Source organism: Salmo salar, chromosome 23 (genome assembly GCF_965601325.2).
Source record: "Salmo salar chromosome 23, fSalSal1, whole genome shotgun sequence".
Taxonomy (NCBI): Eukaryota; Metazoa; Chordata; class Actinopteri; order Salmoniformes; family Salmonidae; genus Salmo; species Salmo salar.
In genome coordinates this window covers 13,889,217-13,901,480 of record NC_138313.1, presented here as the reverse complement: position 1 = coordinate 13,901,480, position 12,264 = coordinate 13,889,217, and the positions used below count along the sequence as shown (strand labels likewise).

Here is a 12,264-nt window from a genome sequence, read left to right as displayed (position 1 = left end):
GATTTTGCTCTATACCGCTCACAAGCCACATAATAGTAGTTAGAAGGAGAGGTGTGTGTGGAAAATCCCAGGACATAGTCACAAAGGCCAAACTCAAGACAGTTGTCACTGACTTGTTGGATATTCGTTTCCCATTTAACAACTAAAGCCTTGCACAAAGTAAATCACCTCACACACTGGAAATCTACAATGGATTCACAAAAGTCTACTGAGAATGCATAAATGTCCAAACGGTAAGTGAGCCCAAACTCAGACTTTTCAAGAGTCAGTTGAGAATTCTACCATGACCAGAGATTGCTGTCGACCTGGCAATCTCAAAAGAGATTTCTTCCTCACGGGGTTGCATACTTGTCAAAATGACTTGTTCAAAAGTTCCTGCATTGGCCGGGAATCGAACCCGGGCCTCCCGCGTGGCAGGCGAGAATTCTACCACTGAACAACCAATGCCTTGCAATGCTGAAATAAACCCCACGGCTAGATATCGTATCAAAAATCTTTAATTCTAAGCATATTTCCCGCTTTGTGGGCTCAGTGACATTGTACACCCTAATAAAATCAGTCTTTCCTCCCCGTCGGGGAATTGAACCCCGGTCTCCCGCGTGACAGGCGGGGATACTCACCACTATACTAACGAGGAGCAGGTGGGTTGGTTCTTTGAAAAAATGTGGAGCATTGGATACTATCCCTAAATTTGGAGAGTTGGGTGTTAACCCTTCCAACAAAAACATCTGTAGAGACTGAATGGTTAGAGCTAGAGACTACTATGACACATCTATGGAAAGCTGAGACCCTCACGGACACGTACATGTAGTCGATTTTGCTCTATACCGCTCACAAGCCACATAATAGTAGTTAGAAGGAGAGGTGTGTGTGGAAAATCCCAGGACATAGTCACAAAGGCCAAACTCAAGACAGTTGTCACTGACTTGTTGGATATTCGTTTCCCATTTAACAACTAAAGCCTTGCACAAAGTAAATCACCTCACACACTGGAAATCTACAATGGATTCACAAAAGTCTACTGAGAATGCATAAATGTCCAAACGGTAAGTGAGCCCAAACTCAGACTTTTCAAGAGTCAGTTGAGAATTCTACCATGACCAGAGATTGCTGTCGACCTGGCAATCTCAAAAGAGATTTCTTCCTCACAGGGTTGCATACTTGTCAAAATGACTTGTTCAAAAGTTCCTGCATTGGCCGGGAATCGATCCCGGGCCTCCGCGTGGCAGGCGAGAATTCTACCACTGAACAACCAATGCCTTGCGATGCTGAAATAAACCCCACGGCTAGATATCGTATCAAAAATCTTTAATTCTAAGCATATTTCCCGCTTTGTGGGCTCAGTGACATTGTACACCCTAATAAAATCAGTCTTTCCTCCCCGTCGGGGAATTGAACCCCGGTCTCCCGCGTGACAGGCGGGGATACTCACCACTATACTAACGAGGAGCAAGTGGGTTGGTTCTTTGAAAAAATGTGGAGCATTGGATACTATCCCTAAATTTGGAGAGTTGGGTGTTAACCCTTCCAACAAAAACATCTGTAGAGACTGAATGGTTAGAGCTAGAGACTACTATGACACATCTATGGAAAGCTGAGACCCTCACGGACACGTACATGTAGTCGATTTTGCTCTATACCGCTCACAAGCCACATAATAGTAGTTAGAAGGAGAGGTGTGTGTGGAAAATCCCAGGACATAGTCACAAAGGCCAAACTCAAGACAGTTGTCACTGACTTGTTGGATATTCGTTTCCCATTTAACAACTAAAGCCTTGCACAAAGTAAATCACCTCACACACTGGAAATCTACAATGGATTCACAAAAGTCTACTGAGAATGCATAAATGTCCAAACGGTAAGTGAGCCCAAACTCAGACTTTTCAAGAGTCAGTTGAGAATTCTACCATGACCAGAGATTGCTGTCGACCTGGCAATCTCAAAAGAGATTTCTTCCTCACGGGGTTGCATACTTGTCAAAATGACTTGTTCAAAAGTTCCTGCATTGGCCGGGAATCGAACCCGGGCCTCCCGCGTGGCAGGCGAGAATTCTACCACTGAACAACCAATGCCTTGCAATGCTGAAATAAACCCCACGGCTAGATATCGTATCAAAAATCTTTAATTCTAAGCATATTTCCCGCTTTGTGGGCTCAGTGACATTGTACACCCTAATAAAATCAGTCTTTCCTCCCCGTCGGGGAATTGAACCCCGGTCTCCCGCGTGACAGGCGGGGATACTCACCACTATACTAACGAGGAGCAGGTGGGTTGGTTCTTTGAAAAAATGTGGAGCATTGGATACTATCCCTAAATTTGGAGAGTTGGGTGTTAACCCTTCCAACAAAAACATCTGTAGAGACTGAATGGTTAGAGCTAGAGACTACTATGACACATCTATGGAAAGCTGAGACCCTCACGGACACGTACATGTAGTCGATTTTGCTCTATACCGCTCACAAGCCACATAATAGTAGTTAGAAGGAGAGGTGTGTGTGGAAAATCCCAGGACATAGTCACAAAGGCCAAACTCAAGACAGTTGTCACTGACTTGTTGGATATTCGTTTCCCATTTAACAACTAAAGCCTTGCACAAAGTAAATCACCTCACACACTGGAAATCTACAATGGATTCACAAAAGTCTACTGAGAATGCATAAATGTCCAAACGGTAAGTGAGCCCAAACTCAGACTTTTCAAGAGTCAGTTGAGAATTCTACCATGACCAGAGATTGCTGTCGACCTGGCAATCTCAAAAGAGATTTCTTCCTCACAGGGTTGCATACTTGTCAAAATGACTTGTTCAAAAGTTCCTGCATTGGCCGGGAATCGAACCCGGGCCTCCGCGTGGCAGGCGAGAATTCTACCACTGAACAACCAATGCCTTGCGATGCTGAAATAAACCCCACGGCTAGATATCGTATCAAAAATCTTTAATTCTAAGCATATTTCCCGCTTTGTGGGCTCAGTGACATTGTACACCCTAATAAAATCAGTCTTTCCTCCCCGTCGGGGAATTGAACCCCGGTCTCCCGCGTGACAGGCGGGGATACTCACCACTATACTAACGAGGAGCAGGTGGGTTGGTTCTTTGAAAAAATGTGGAGCATTGGATACTATCCCTAAATTTGGAGAGTTGGGTGTTAACCCTTCCAACAAAAACATCTGTAGAGACTGAATGGTTAGAGCTAGAGACTACTATGACACATCTATGGAAAGCTGAGACCCTCACGGACACGTACATGTAGTCGATTTTGCTCTATACCGCTCACAAGCCACATAATAGTAGTTAGAAGGAGAGGTGTGTGTGGAAAATCCCAGGACATAGTCACAAAGGCCAAACTCAAGACAGTTGTCACTGACTTGTTGGATATTCGTTTCCCATTTAACAACTAAAGCCTTGCACAAAGTAAATCACCTCACACACTGGAAATCTACAATGGATTCACAAAAGTCTACTGAGAATGCATAAATGTCCAAACGGTAAGTGAGCCCAAACTCAGACTTTTCAAGAGTCAGTTGAGAATTCTACCATGACCAGAGATTGCTGTCGACCTGGCAATCTCAAAAGAGATTTCTTCCTCACAGGGTTGCATACTTGTCAAAATGACTTGTTCAAAAGTTCCTGCATTGGCCGGGAATCGATCCCGGGCCTCCGCGTGGCAGGCGAGAATTCTACCACTGAACAACCAATGCCTTCCGATGCTGAAATAAACCCCACGGCTAGATATCGTATCAAAAATCTTTAATTCTAAGCATATTTCCCGCTTTGTGGGCTCAGTGACATTGTACACCCTAATAAAATCAGTCTTTCCTCCCCGTCGGGGAATTGAACCCCGGTCTCCCGCGTGACAGGCGGGGATACTCACCACTATACTAACGAGGAGCAAGTGGGTTGGTTCTTTGAAAAAATGTGGAGCATTGGATACTATCCCTAAATTTGGAGAGTTGGGTGTTAACCCTTCCAACAAAAACATCTGTAGAGACTGAATGGTTAGAGCTAGAGACTACTATGACACATCTATGGAAAGCTGAGACCCTCACGGACACGTACATGTAGTCGATTTTGCTCTATACCGCTCACAAGCCACATAATAGTAGTTAGAAGGAGAGGTGTGTGTGGAAAATCCCAGGACATAGTCACAAAGGCCAAACTCAAGACAGTTGTCACTGACTTGTTGGATATTCGTTTCCCATTTAACAACTAAAGCCTTGCACAAAGTAAATCACCTCACACACTGGAAATCTACAATGGATTCACAAAAGTCTACTGAGAATGCATAAATGTCCAAACGGTAAGTGAGCCCAAACTCAGACTTTTCAAGAGTCAGTTGAGAATTCTACCATGACCAGAGATTGCTGTCGACCTGGCAATCTCAAAAGAGATTTCTTCCTCACGGGGTTGCATACTTGTCAAAATGACTTGTTCAAAAGTTCCTGCATTGGCCGGGAATCGAACCCGGGCCTCCCGCGTGGCAGGCGAGAATTCTACCACTGAACAACCAATGCCTTGCAATGCTGAAATAAACCCCACGGCTAGATATCGTATCAAAAATCTTTAATTCTAAGCATATTTCCCGCTTTGTGGGCTCAGTGACATTGTACACCCTAATAAAATCAGTCTTTCCTCCCCGTCGGGGAATTGAACCCCGGTCTCCCGCGTGACAGGCGGGGATACTCACCACTATACTAACGAGGAGCAGGTGGGTTGGTTCTTTGAAAAAATGTGGAGCATTGGATACTATCCCTAAATTTGGAGAGTTGGGTGTTAACCCTTCCAACAAAAACATCTGTAGAGACTGAATGGTTAGAGCTAGAGACTACTATGACACATCTATGGAAAGCTGAGACCCTCACGGACACGTACATGTAGTCGATTTTGCTCTATACCGCTCACAAGCCACATAATAGTAGTTAGAAGGAGAGGTGTGTGTGGAAAATCCCAGGACATAGTCACAAAGGCCAAACTCAAGACAGTTGTCACTGACTTGTTGGATATTCGTTTCCCATTTAACAACTAAAGCCTTGCACAAAGTAAATCACCTCACACACTGGAAATCTACAATGGATTCACAAAAGTCTACTGAGAATGCATAAATGTCCAAACGGTAAGTGAGCCCAAACTCAGACTTTTCAAGAGTCAGTTGAGAATTCTACCATGACCAGAGATTGCTGTCGACCTGGCAATCTCAAAAGAGATTTCTTCCTCACAGGGTTGCATACTTGTCAAAATGACTTGTTCAAAAGTTCCTGCATTGGCCGGGAATCGATCCCGGGCCTCCGCGTGGCAGGCGAGAATTCTACCACTGAACAACCAATGCCTTGCGATGCTGAAATAAACCCCACGGCTAGATATCGTATCAAAAATCTTTAATTCTAAGCATATTTCCCGCTTTGTGGGCTCAGTGACATTGTACACCCTAATAAAATCAGTCTTTCCTCCCCGTCGGGGAATTGAACCCCGGTCTCCCGCGTGACAGGCGGGGATACTCACCACTATACTAACGAGGAGCAAGTGGGTTGGTTCTTTGAAAAAATGTGGAGCATTGGATACTATCCCTAAATTTGGAGAGTTGGGTGTTAACCCTTCCAACAAAAACATCTGTAGAGACTGAATGGTTAGAGCTAGAGACTACTATGACACATCTATGGAAAGCTGAGACCCTCACGGACACGTACATGTAGTCGATTTTGCTCTATACCGCTCACAAGCCACATAATAGTAGTTAGAAGGAGAGGTGTGTGTGGAAAATCCCAGGACATAGTCACAAAGGCCAAACTCAAGACAGTTGTCACTGACTTGTTGGATATTCGTTTCCCATTTAACAACTAAAGCCTTGCACAAAGTAAATCACCTCACACACTGGAAATCTACAATGGATTCACAAAAGTCTACTGAGAATGCATAAATGTCCAAACGGTAAGTGAGCCCAAACTCAGACTTTTCAAGAGTCAGTTGAGAATTCTACCATGACCAGAGATTGCTGTCGACCTGGCAATCTCAAAAGAGATTTCTTCCTCACGGGGTTGCATACTTGTCAAAATGACTTGTTCAAAAGTTCCTGCATTGGCCGGGAATCGAACCCGGGCCTCCCGCGTGGCAGGCGAGAATTCTACCACTGAACAACCAATGCCTTGCAATGCTGAAATAAACCCCACGGCTAGATATCGTATCAAAAATCTTTAATTCTAAGCATATTTCCCGCTTTGTGGGCTCAGTGACATTGTACACCCTAATAAAATCAGTCTTTCCTCCCCGTCGGGGAATTGAACCCCGGTCTCCCGCGTGACAGGCGGGGATACTCACCACTATACTAACGAGGAGCAGGTGGGTTGGTTCTTTGAAAAAATGTGGAGCATTGGATACTATCCCTAAATTTGGAGAGTTGGGTGTTAACCCTTCCAACAAAAACATCTGTAGAGACTGAATGGTTAGAGCTAGAGACTACTATGACACATCTATGGAAAGCTGAGACCCTCACGGACACGTACATGTAGTCGATTTTGCTCTATACCGCTCACAAGCCACATAATAGTAGTTAGAAGGAGAGGTGTGTGTGGAAAATCCCAGGACATAGTCACAAAGGCCAAACTCAAGACAGTTGTCACTGACTTGTTGGATATTCGTTTCCCATTTAACAACTAAAGCCTTGCACAAAGTAAATCACCTCACACACTGGAAATCTACAATGGATTCACAAAAGTCTACTGAGAATGCATAAATGTCCAAACGGTAAGTGAGCCCAAACTCAGACTTTTCAAGAGTCAGTTGAGAATTCTACCATGACCAGAGATTGCTGTCGACCTGGCAATCTCAAAAGAGATTTCTTCCTCACGGGGTTGCATACTTGTCAAAATGACTTGTTCAAAAGTTCCTGCATTGGCCGGGAATCGAACCCGGGCCTCCCGCGTGGCAGGCGAGAATTCTACCACTGAACAACCAATGCCTTGCAATGCTGAAATAAACCCCACGGCTAGATATCGTATCAAAAATCTTTAATTCTAAGCATATTTCCCGCTTTGTGGGCTCAGTGACATTGTACACCCTAATAAAATCAGTCTTTCCTCCCCGTCGGGGAATTGAACCCCGGTCTCCCGCGTGACAGGCGGGGATACTCACCACTATACTAACGAGGAGCAGGTGGGTTGGTTCTTTGAAAAAATGTGGAGCATTGGATACTATCCCTAAATTTGGAGAGTTGGGTGTTAACCCTTCCAACAAAAACATCTGTAGAGACTGAATGGTTAGAGCTAGAGACTACTATGACACATCTATGGAAAGCTGAGACCCTCACGGACACGTACATGTAGTCGATTTTGCTCTATACCGCTCACAAGCCACATAATAGTAGTTAGAAGGAGAGGTGTGTGTGGAAAATCCCAGGACATAGTCACAAAGGCCAAACTCAAGACAGTTGTCACTGACTTGTTGGATATTCGTTTCCCATTTAACAACTAAAGCCTTGCACAAAGTAAATCACCTCACACACTGGAAATCTACAATGGATTCACAAAAGTCTACTGAGAATGCATAAATGTCCAAACGGTAAGTGAGCCCAAACTCAGACTTTTCAAGAGTCAGTTGAGAATTCTACCATGACCAGAGATTGCTGTCGACCTGGCAATCTCAAAAGAGATTTCTTCCTCACAGGGTTGCATACTTGTCAAAATGACTTGTTCAAAAGTTCCTGCATTGGCCGGGAATCGAACCCGGGCCTCCGCGTGGCAGGCGAGAATTCTACCACTGAACAACCAATGCCTTGCGATGCTGAAATAAACCCCACGGCTAGATATCGTATCAAAAATCTTTAATTCTAAGCATATTTCCCGCTTTGTGGGCTCAGTGACATTGTACACCCTAATAAAATCAGTCTTTCCTCCCCGTCGGGGAATTGAACCCCGGTCTCCCGCGTGACAGGCGGGGATACTCACCACTATACTAACGAGGAGCAGGTGGGTTGGTTCTTTGAAAAAATGTGGAGCATTGGATACTATCCCTAAATTTGGAGAGTTGGGTGTTAACCCTTCCAACAAAAACATCTGTAGAGACTGAATGGTTAGAGCTAGAGACTACTATGACACATCTATGGAAAGCTGAGACCCTCACGGACACGTACATGTAGTCGATTTTGCTCTATACCGCTCACAAGCCACATAATAGTAGTTAGAAGGAGAGGTGTGTGTGGAAAATCCCAGGACATAGTCACAAAGGCCAAACTCAAGACAGTTGTCACTGACTTGTTGGATATTCGTTTCCCATTTAACAACTAAAGCCTTGCACAAAGTAAATCACCTCACACACTGGAAATCTACAATGGATTCACAAAAGTCTACTGAGAATGCATAAATGTCCAAACGGTAAGTGAGCCCAAACTCAGACTTTTCAAGAGTCAGTTGAGAATTCTACCATGACCAGAGATTGCTGTCGACCTGGCAATCTCAAAAGAGATTTCTTCCTCACAGGGTTGCATACTTGTCAAAATGACTTGTTCAAAAGTTCCTGCATTGGCCGGGAATCGATCCCGGGCCTCCGCGTGGCAGGCGAGAATTCTACCACTGAACAACCAATGCCTTGCGATGCTGAAATAAACCCCACGGCTAGATATCGTATCAAAAATCTTTAATTCTAAGCATATTTCCCGCTTTGTGGGCTCAGTGACATTGTACACCCTAATAAAATCAGTCTTTCCTCCCCGTCGGGGAATTGAACCCCGGTCTCCCGCGTGACAGGCGGGGATACTCACCACTATACTAACGAGGAGCAAGTGGGTTGGTTCTTTGAAAAAATGTGGAGCATTGGATACTATCCCTAAATTTGGAGAGTTGGGTGTTAACCCTTCCAACAAAAACATCTGTAGAGACTGAATGGTTAGAGCTAGAGACTACTATGACACATCTATGGAAAGCTGAGACCCTCACGGACACGTACATGTAGTCGATTTTGCTCTATACCGCTCACAAGCCACATAATAGTAGTTAGAAGGAGAGGTGTGTGTGGAAAATCCCAGGACATAGTCACAAAGGCCAAACTCAAGACAGTTGTCACTGACTTGTTGGATATTCGTTTCCCATTTAACAACTAAAGCCTTGCACAAAGTAAATCACCTCACACACTGGAAATCTACAATGGATTCACAAAAGTCTACTGAGAATGCATAAATGTCCAAACGGTAAGTGAGCCCAAACTCAGACTTTTCAAGAGTCAGTTGAGAATTCTACCATGACCAGAGATTGCTGTCGACCTGGCAATCTCAAAAGAGATTTCTTCCTCACGGGGTTGCATACTTGTCAAAATGACTTGTTCAAAAGTTCCTGCATTGGCCGGGAATCGAACCCGGGCCTCCCGCGTGGCAGGCGAGAATTCTACCACTGAACAACCAATGCCTTGCAATGCTGAAATAAACCCCACGGCTAGATATCGTATCAAAAATCTTTAATTCTAAGCATATTTCCCGCTTTGTGGGCTCAGTGACATTGTACACCCTAATAAAATCAGTCTTTCCTCCCCGTCGGGGAATTGAACCCCGGTCTCCCGCGTGACAGGCGGGGATACTCACCACTATACTAACGAGGAGCAGGTGGGTTGGTTCTTTGAAAAAATGTGGAGCATTGGATACTATCCCTAAATTTGGAGAGTTGGGTGTTAACCCTTCCAACAAAAACATCTGTAGAGACTGAATGGTTAGAGCTAGAGACTACTATGACACATCTATGGAAAGCTGAGACCCTCACGGACACGTACATGTAGTCGATTTTGCTCTATACCGCTCACAAGCCACATAATAGTAGTTAGAAGGAGAGGTGTGTGTGGAAAATCCCAGGACATAGTCACAAAGGCCAAACTCAAGACAGTTGTCACTGACTTGTTGGATATTCGTTTCCCATTTAACAACTAAAGCCTTGCACAAAGTAAATCACCTCACACACTGGAAATCTACAATGGATTCACAAAAGTCTACTGAGAATGCATAAATGTCCAAACGGTAAGTGAGCCCAAACTCAGACTTTTCAAGAGTCAGTTGAGAATTCTACCATGACCAGAGATTGCTGTCGACCTGGCAATCTCAAAAGAGATTTCTTCCTCACAGGGTTGCATACTTGTCAAAATGACTTGTTCAAAAGTTCCTGCATTGGCCGGGAATCGATCCCGGGCCTCCGCGTGGCAGGCGAGAATTCTACCACTGAACAACCAATGCCTTGCGATGCTGAAATAAACCCCACGGCTAGATATCGTATCAAAAATCTTTAATTCTAAGCATATTTCCCGCTTTGTGGGCTCAGTGACATTGTACACCCTAATAAAATCAGTCTTTCCTCCCCGTCGGGGAATTGAACCCCGGTCTCCCGCGTGACAGGCGGGGATACTCACCACTATACTAACGAGGAGCAGGTGGGTTGGTTCTTTGAAAAAATGTGGAGCATTGGATACTATCCCTAAATTTGGAGAGTTGGGTGTTAACCCTTCCAACAAAAACATCTGTAGAGACTGAATGGTTAGAGCTAGAGACTACTATGACACATCTATGGAAAGCTGAGACCCTCACGGACACGTACATGTAGTCGATTTTGCTCTATACCGCTCACAAGCCACATAATAGTAGTTAGAAGGAGAGGTGTGTGTGGAAAATCCCAGGACATAGTCACAAAGGCCAAACTCAAGACAGTTGTCACTGACTTGTTGGATATTCGTTTCCCATTTAACAACTAAAGCCTTGCACAAAGTAAATCACCTCACACACTGGAAATCTACAATGGATTCACAAAAGTCTACTGAGAATGCATAAATGTCCAAACGGTAAGTGAGCCCAAACTCAGACTTTTCAAGAGTCAGTTGAGAATTCTACCATGACCAGAGATTGCTGTCGACCTGGCAATCTCAAAAGAGATTTCTTCCTCACAGGGTTGCATACTTGTCAAAATGACTTGTTCAAAAGTTCCTGCATTGGCCGGGAATCGAACCCGGGCCTCCGCGTGGCAGGCGAGAATTCTACCACTGAACAACCAATGCCTTGCGATGCTGAAATAAACCCCACGGCTAGATATCGTATCAAAAATCTTTAATTCTAAGCATATTTCCCGCTTTGTGGGCTCAGTGACATTGTACACCCTAATAAAATCAGTCTTTCCTCCCCGTCGGGGAATTGAACCCCGGTCTCCCGCGTGACAGGCGGGGATACTCACCACTATACTAACGAGGAGCAGGTGGGTTGGTTCTTTGAAAAAATGTGGAGCATTGGATACTATCCCTAAATTTGGAGAGTTGGGTGTTAACCCTTCCAACAAAAACATCTGTAGAGACTGAATGGTTAGAGCTAGAGACTACTATGACACATCTATGGAAAGCTGAGACCCTCACGGACACGTACATGTAGTCGATTTTGCTCTATACCGCTCACAAGCCACATAATAGTAGTTAGAAGGAGAGGTGTGTGTGGAAAATCCCAGGACATAGTCACAAAGGCCAAACTCAAGACAGTTGTCACTGACTTGTTGGATATTCGTTTCCCATTTAACAACTAAAGCCTTGCACAAAGTAAATCACCTCACACACTGGAAATCTACAATGGATTCACAAAAGTCTACTGAGAATGCATAAATGTCCAAACGGTAAGTGAGCCCAAACTCAGACTTTTCAAGAGTCAGTTGAGAATTCTACCATGACCAGAGATTGCTGTCGACCTGGCAATCTCAAAAGAGATTTCTTCCTCACGGGGTTGCATACTTGTCAAAATGACTTGTTCAAAAGTTCCTGCATTGGCCGGGAATCGATCCCGGGCCTCCGCGTGGCAGGCGAGAATTCTACCACTGAACAACCAATGCCTTGCGATGCTGAAATAAACCCCACGGCTAGATATCGTATCAAAAATCTTTAATTCTAAGCATATTTCCCGCTTTGTGGGCTCAGTGACATTGTACACCCTAATAAAATCAGTCTTTCCTCCCCGTCGGGGAATTGAACCCCGGTCTCCCGCGTGACAGGCGGGGATACTCACCACTATACTAACGAGGAGCAGGTGGGTTGGTTCTTTGAAAAAATGTGGAGCATTGGATACTATCCCTAAATTTGGAGAGTTGGGTGTTAACCCTTCCAACAAAAACATCTGTAGAGACTGAATGGTTAGAGCTAGAGACTACTATGACACATCTATGGAAAGCTGAGACCCTCACGGACACGTACATGTAGTCGATTTTGCTCTATACCGCTCACAAGCCACATAATAGTAGTTAGAAGGAGAGGTGTGTGTGGAAAATCCCAGGACATAG

General features: G+C 44.6%; 21 non-coding genes across 21 annotated transcripts; all 21 read right to left on the bottom strand.

The window, feature by feature from the left end:
• Positions 1 to 376: 376 nt before the first annotated feature.
• Positions 377 to 447, bottom strand: trnag-gcc (transfer RNA glycine (anticodon GCC)). The gene has a single exon. It is a non-coding gene; the product is annotated as a tRNA-Gly (tRNA).
• Positions 448 to 565: 118 nt separating this feature from the next.
• trnad-guc (transfer RNA aspartic acid (anticodon GUC)) lies at positions 566 to 637 on the bottom strand. Its single transcript has one exon. It is a non-coding gene; the product is annotated as a tRNA-Asp (tRNA).
• Positions 638 to 1,377: 740 nt separating this feature from the next.
• On the bottom strand, positions 1,378 to 1,449 carry trnad-guc (transfer RNA aspartic acid (anticodon GUC)). Its single transcript has one exon. It is a non-coding gene; the product is annotated as a tRNA-Asp (tRNA).
• Positions 1,450 to 2,001: 552 nt separating this feature from the next.
• trnag-gcc (transfer RNA glycine (anticodon GCC)) lies at positions 2,002 to 2,072 on the bottom strand. The gene has a single exon. It is a non-coding gene; the product is annotated as a tRNA-Gly (tRNA).
• Positions 2,073 to 2,190: 118 nt separating this feature from the next.
• Positions 2,191 to 2,262, bottom strand: trnad-guc (transfer RNA aspartic acid (anticodon GUC)). Its single transcript has one exon. It is a non-coding gene; the product is annotated as a tRNA-Asp (tRNA).
• A 740-nt stretch (positions 2,263 to 3,002) lies between these two features.
• Positions 3,003 to 3,074, bottom strand: trnad-guc (transfer RNA aspartic acid (anticodon GUC)). Its single transcript has one exon. It is a non-coding gene; the product is annotated as a tRNA-Asp (tRNA).
• A 740-nt stretch (positions 3,075 to 3,814) lies between these two features.
• On the bottom strand, positions 3,815 to 3,886 carry trnad-guc (transfer RNA aspartic acid (anticodon GUC)). The gene has a single exon. It is a non-coding gene; the product is annotated as a tRNA-Asp (tRNA).
• A 552-nt stretch (positions 3,887 to 4,438) lies between these two features.
• Positions 4,439 to 4,509, bottom strand: trnag-gcc (transfer RNA glycine (anticodon GCC)). The gene has a single exon. It is a non-coding gene; the product is annotated as a tRNA-Gly (tRNA).
• A 118-nt stretch (positions 4,510 to 4,627) lies between these two features.
• Positions 4,628 to 4,699, bottom strand: trnad-guc (transfer RNA aspartic acid (anticodon GUC)). Its single transcript has one exon. It is a non-coding gene; the product is annotated as a tRNA-Asp (tRNA).
• Positions 4,700 to 5,439: 740 nt separating this feature from the next.
• On the bottom strand, positions 5,440 to 5,511 carry trnad-guc (transfer RNA aspartic acid (anticodon GUC)). Its single transcript has one exon. It is a non-coding gene; the product is annotated as a tRNA-Asp (tRNA).
• A 552-nt stretch (positions 5,512 to 6,063) lies between these two features.
• On the bottom strand, positions 6,064 to 6,134 carry trnag-gcc (transfer RNA glycine (anticodon GCC)). The gene has a single exon. It is a non-coding gene; the product is annotated as a tRNA-Gly (tRNA).
• Positions 6,135 to 6,252: 118 nt separating this feature from the next.
• trnad-guc (transfer RNA aspartic acid (anticodon GUC)) lies at positions 6,253 to 6,324 on the bottom strand. The gene has a single exon. It is a non-coding gene; the product is annotated as a tRNA-Asp (tRNA).
• Positions 6,325 to 6,876: 552 nt separating this feature from the next.
• On the bottom strand, positions 6,877 to 6,947 carry trnag-gcc (transfer RNA glycine (anticodon GCC)). The gene has a single exon. It is a non-coding gene; the product is annotated as a tRNA-Gly (tRNA).
• A 118-nt stretch (positions 6,948 to 7,065) lies between these two features.
• Positions 7,066 to 7,137, bottom strand: trnad-guc (transfer RNA aspartic acid (anticodon GUC)). Its single transcript has one exon. It is a non-coding gene; the product is annotated as a tRNA-Asp (tRNA).
• Positions 7,138 to 7,877: 740 nt separating this feature from the next.
• trnad-guc (transfer RNA aspartic acid (anticodon GUC)) lies at positions 7,878 to 7,949 on the bottom strand. The gene has a single exon. It is a non-coding gene; the product is annotated as a tRNA-Asp (tRNA).
• A 740-nt stretch (positions 7,950 to 8,689) lies between these two features.
• On the bottom strand, positions 8,690 to 8,761 carry trnad-guc (transfer RNA aspartic acid (anticodon GUC)). Its single transcript has one exon. It is a non-coding gene; the product is annotated as a tRNA-Asp (tRNA).
• Positions 8,762 to 9,313: 552 nt separating this feature from the next.
• Positions 9,314 to 9,384, bottom strand: trnag-gcc (transfer RNA glycine (anticodon GCC)). Its single transcript has one exon. It is a non-coding gene; the product is annotated as a tRNA-Gly (tRNA).
• A 118-nt stretch (positions 9,385 to 9,502) lies between these two features.
• Positions 9,503 to 9,574, bottom strand: trnad-guc (transfer RNA aspartic acid (anticodon GUC)). The gene has a single exon. It is a non-coding gene; the product is annotated as a tRNA-Asp (tRNA).
• Positions 9,575 to 10,314: 740 nt separating this feature from the next.
• Positions 10,315 to 10,386, bottom strand: trnad-guc (transfer RNA aspartic acid (anticodon GUC)). Its single transcript has one exon. It is a non-coding gene; the product is annotated as a tRNA-Asp (tRNA).
• A 740-nt stretch (positions 10,387 to 11,126) lies between these two features.
• trnad-guc (transfer RNA aspartic acid (anticodon GUC)) lies at positions 11,127 to 11,198 on the bottom strand. Its single transcript has one exon. It is a non-coding gene; the product is annotated as a tRNA-Asp (tRNA).
• Positions 11,199 to 11,938: 740 nt separating this feature from the next.
• On the bottom strand, positions 11,939 to 12,010 carry trnad-guc (transfer RNA aspartic acid (anticodon GUC)). Its single transcript has one exon. It is a non-coding gene; the product is annotated as a tRNA-Asp (tRNA).
• Positions 12,011 to 12,264: the final 254 nt, after the last annotated feature.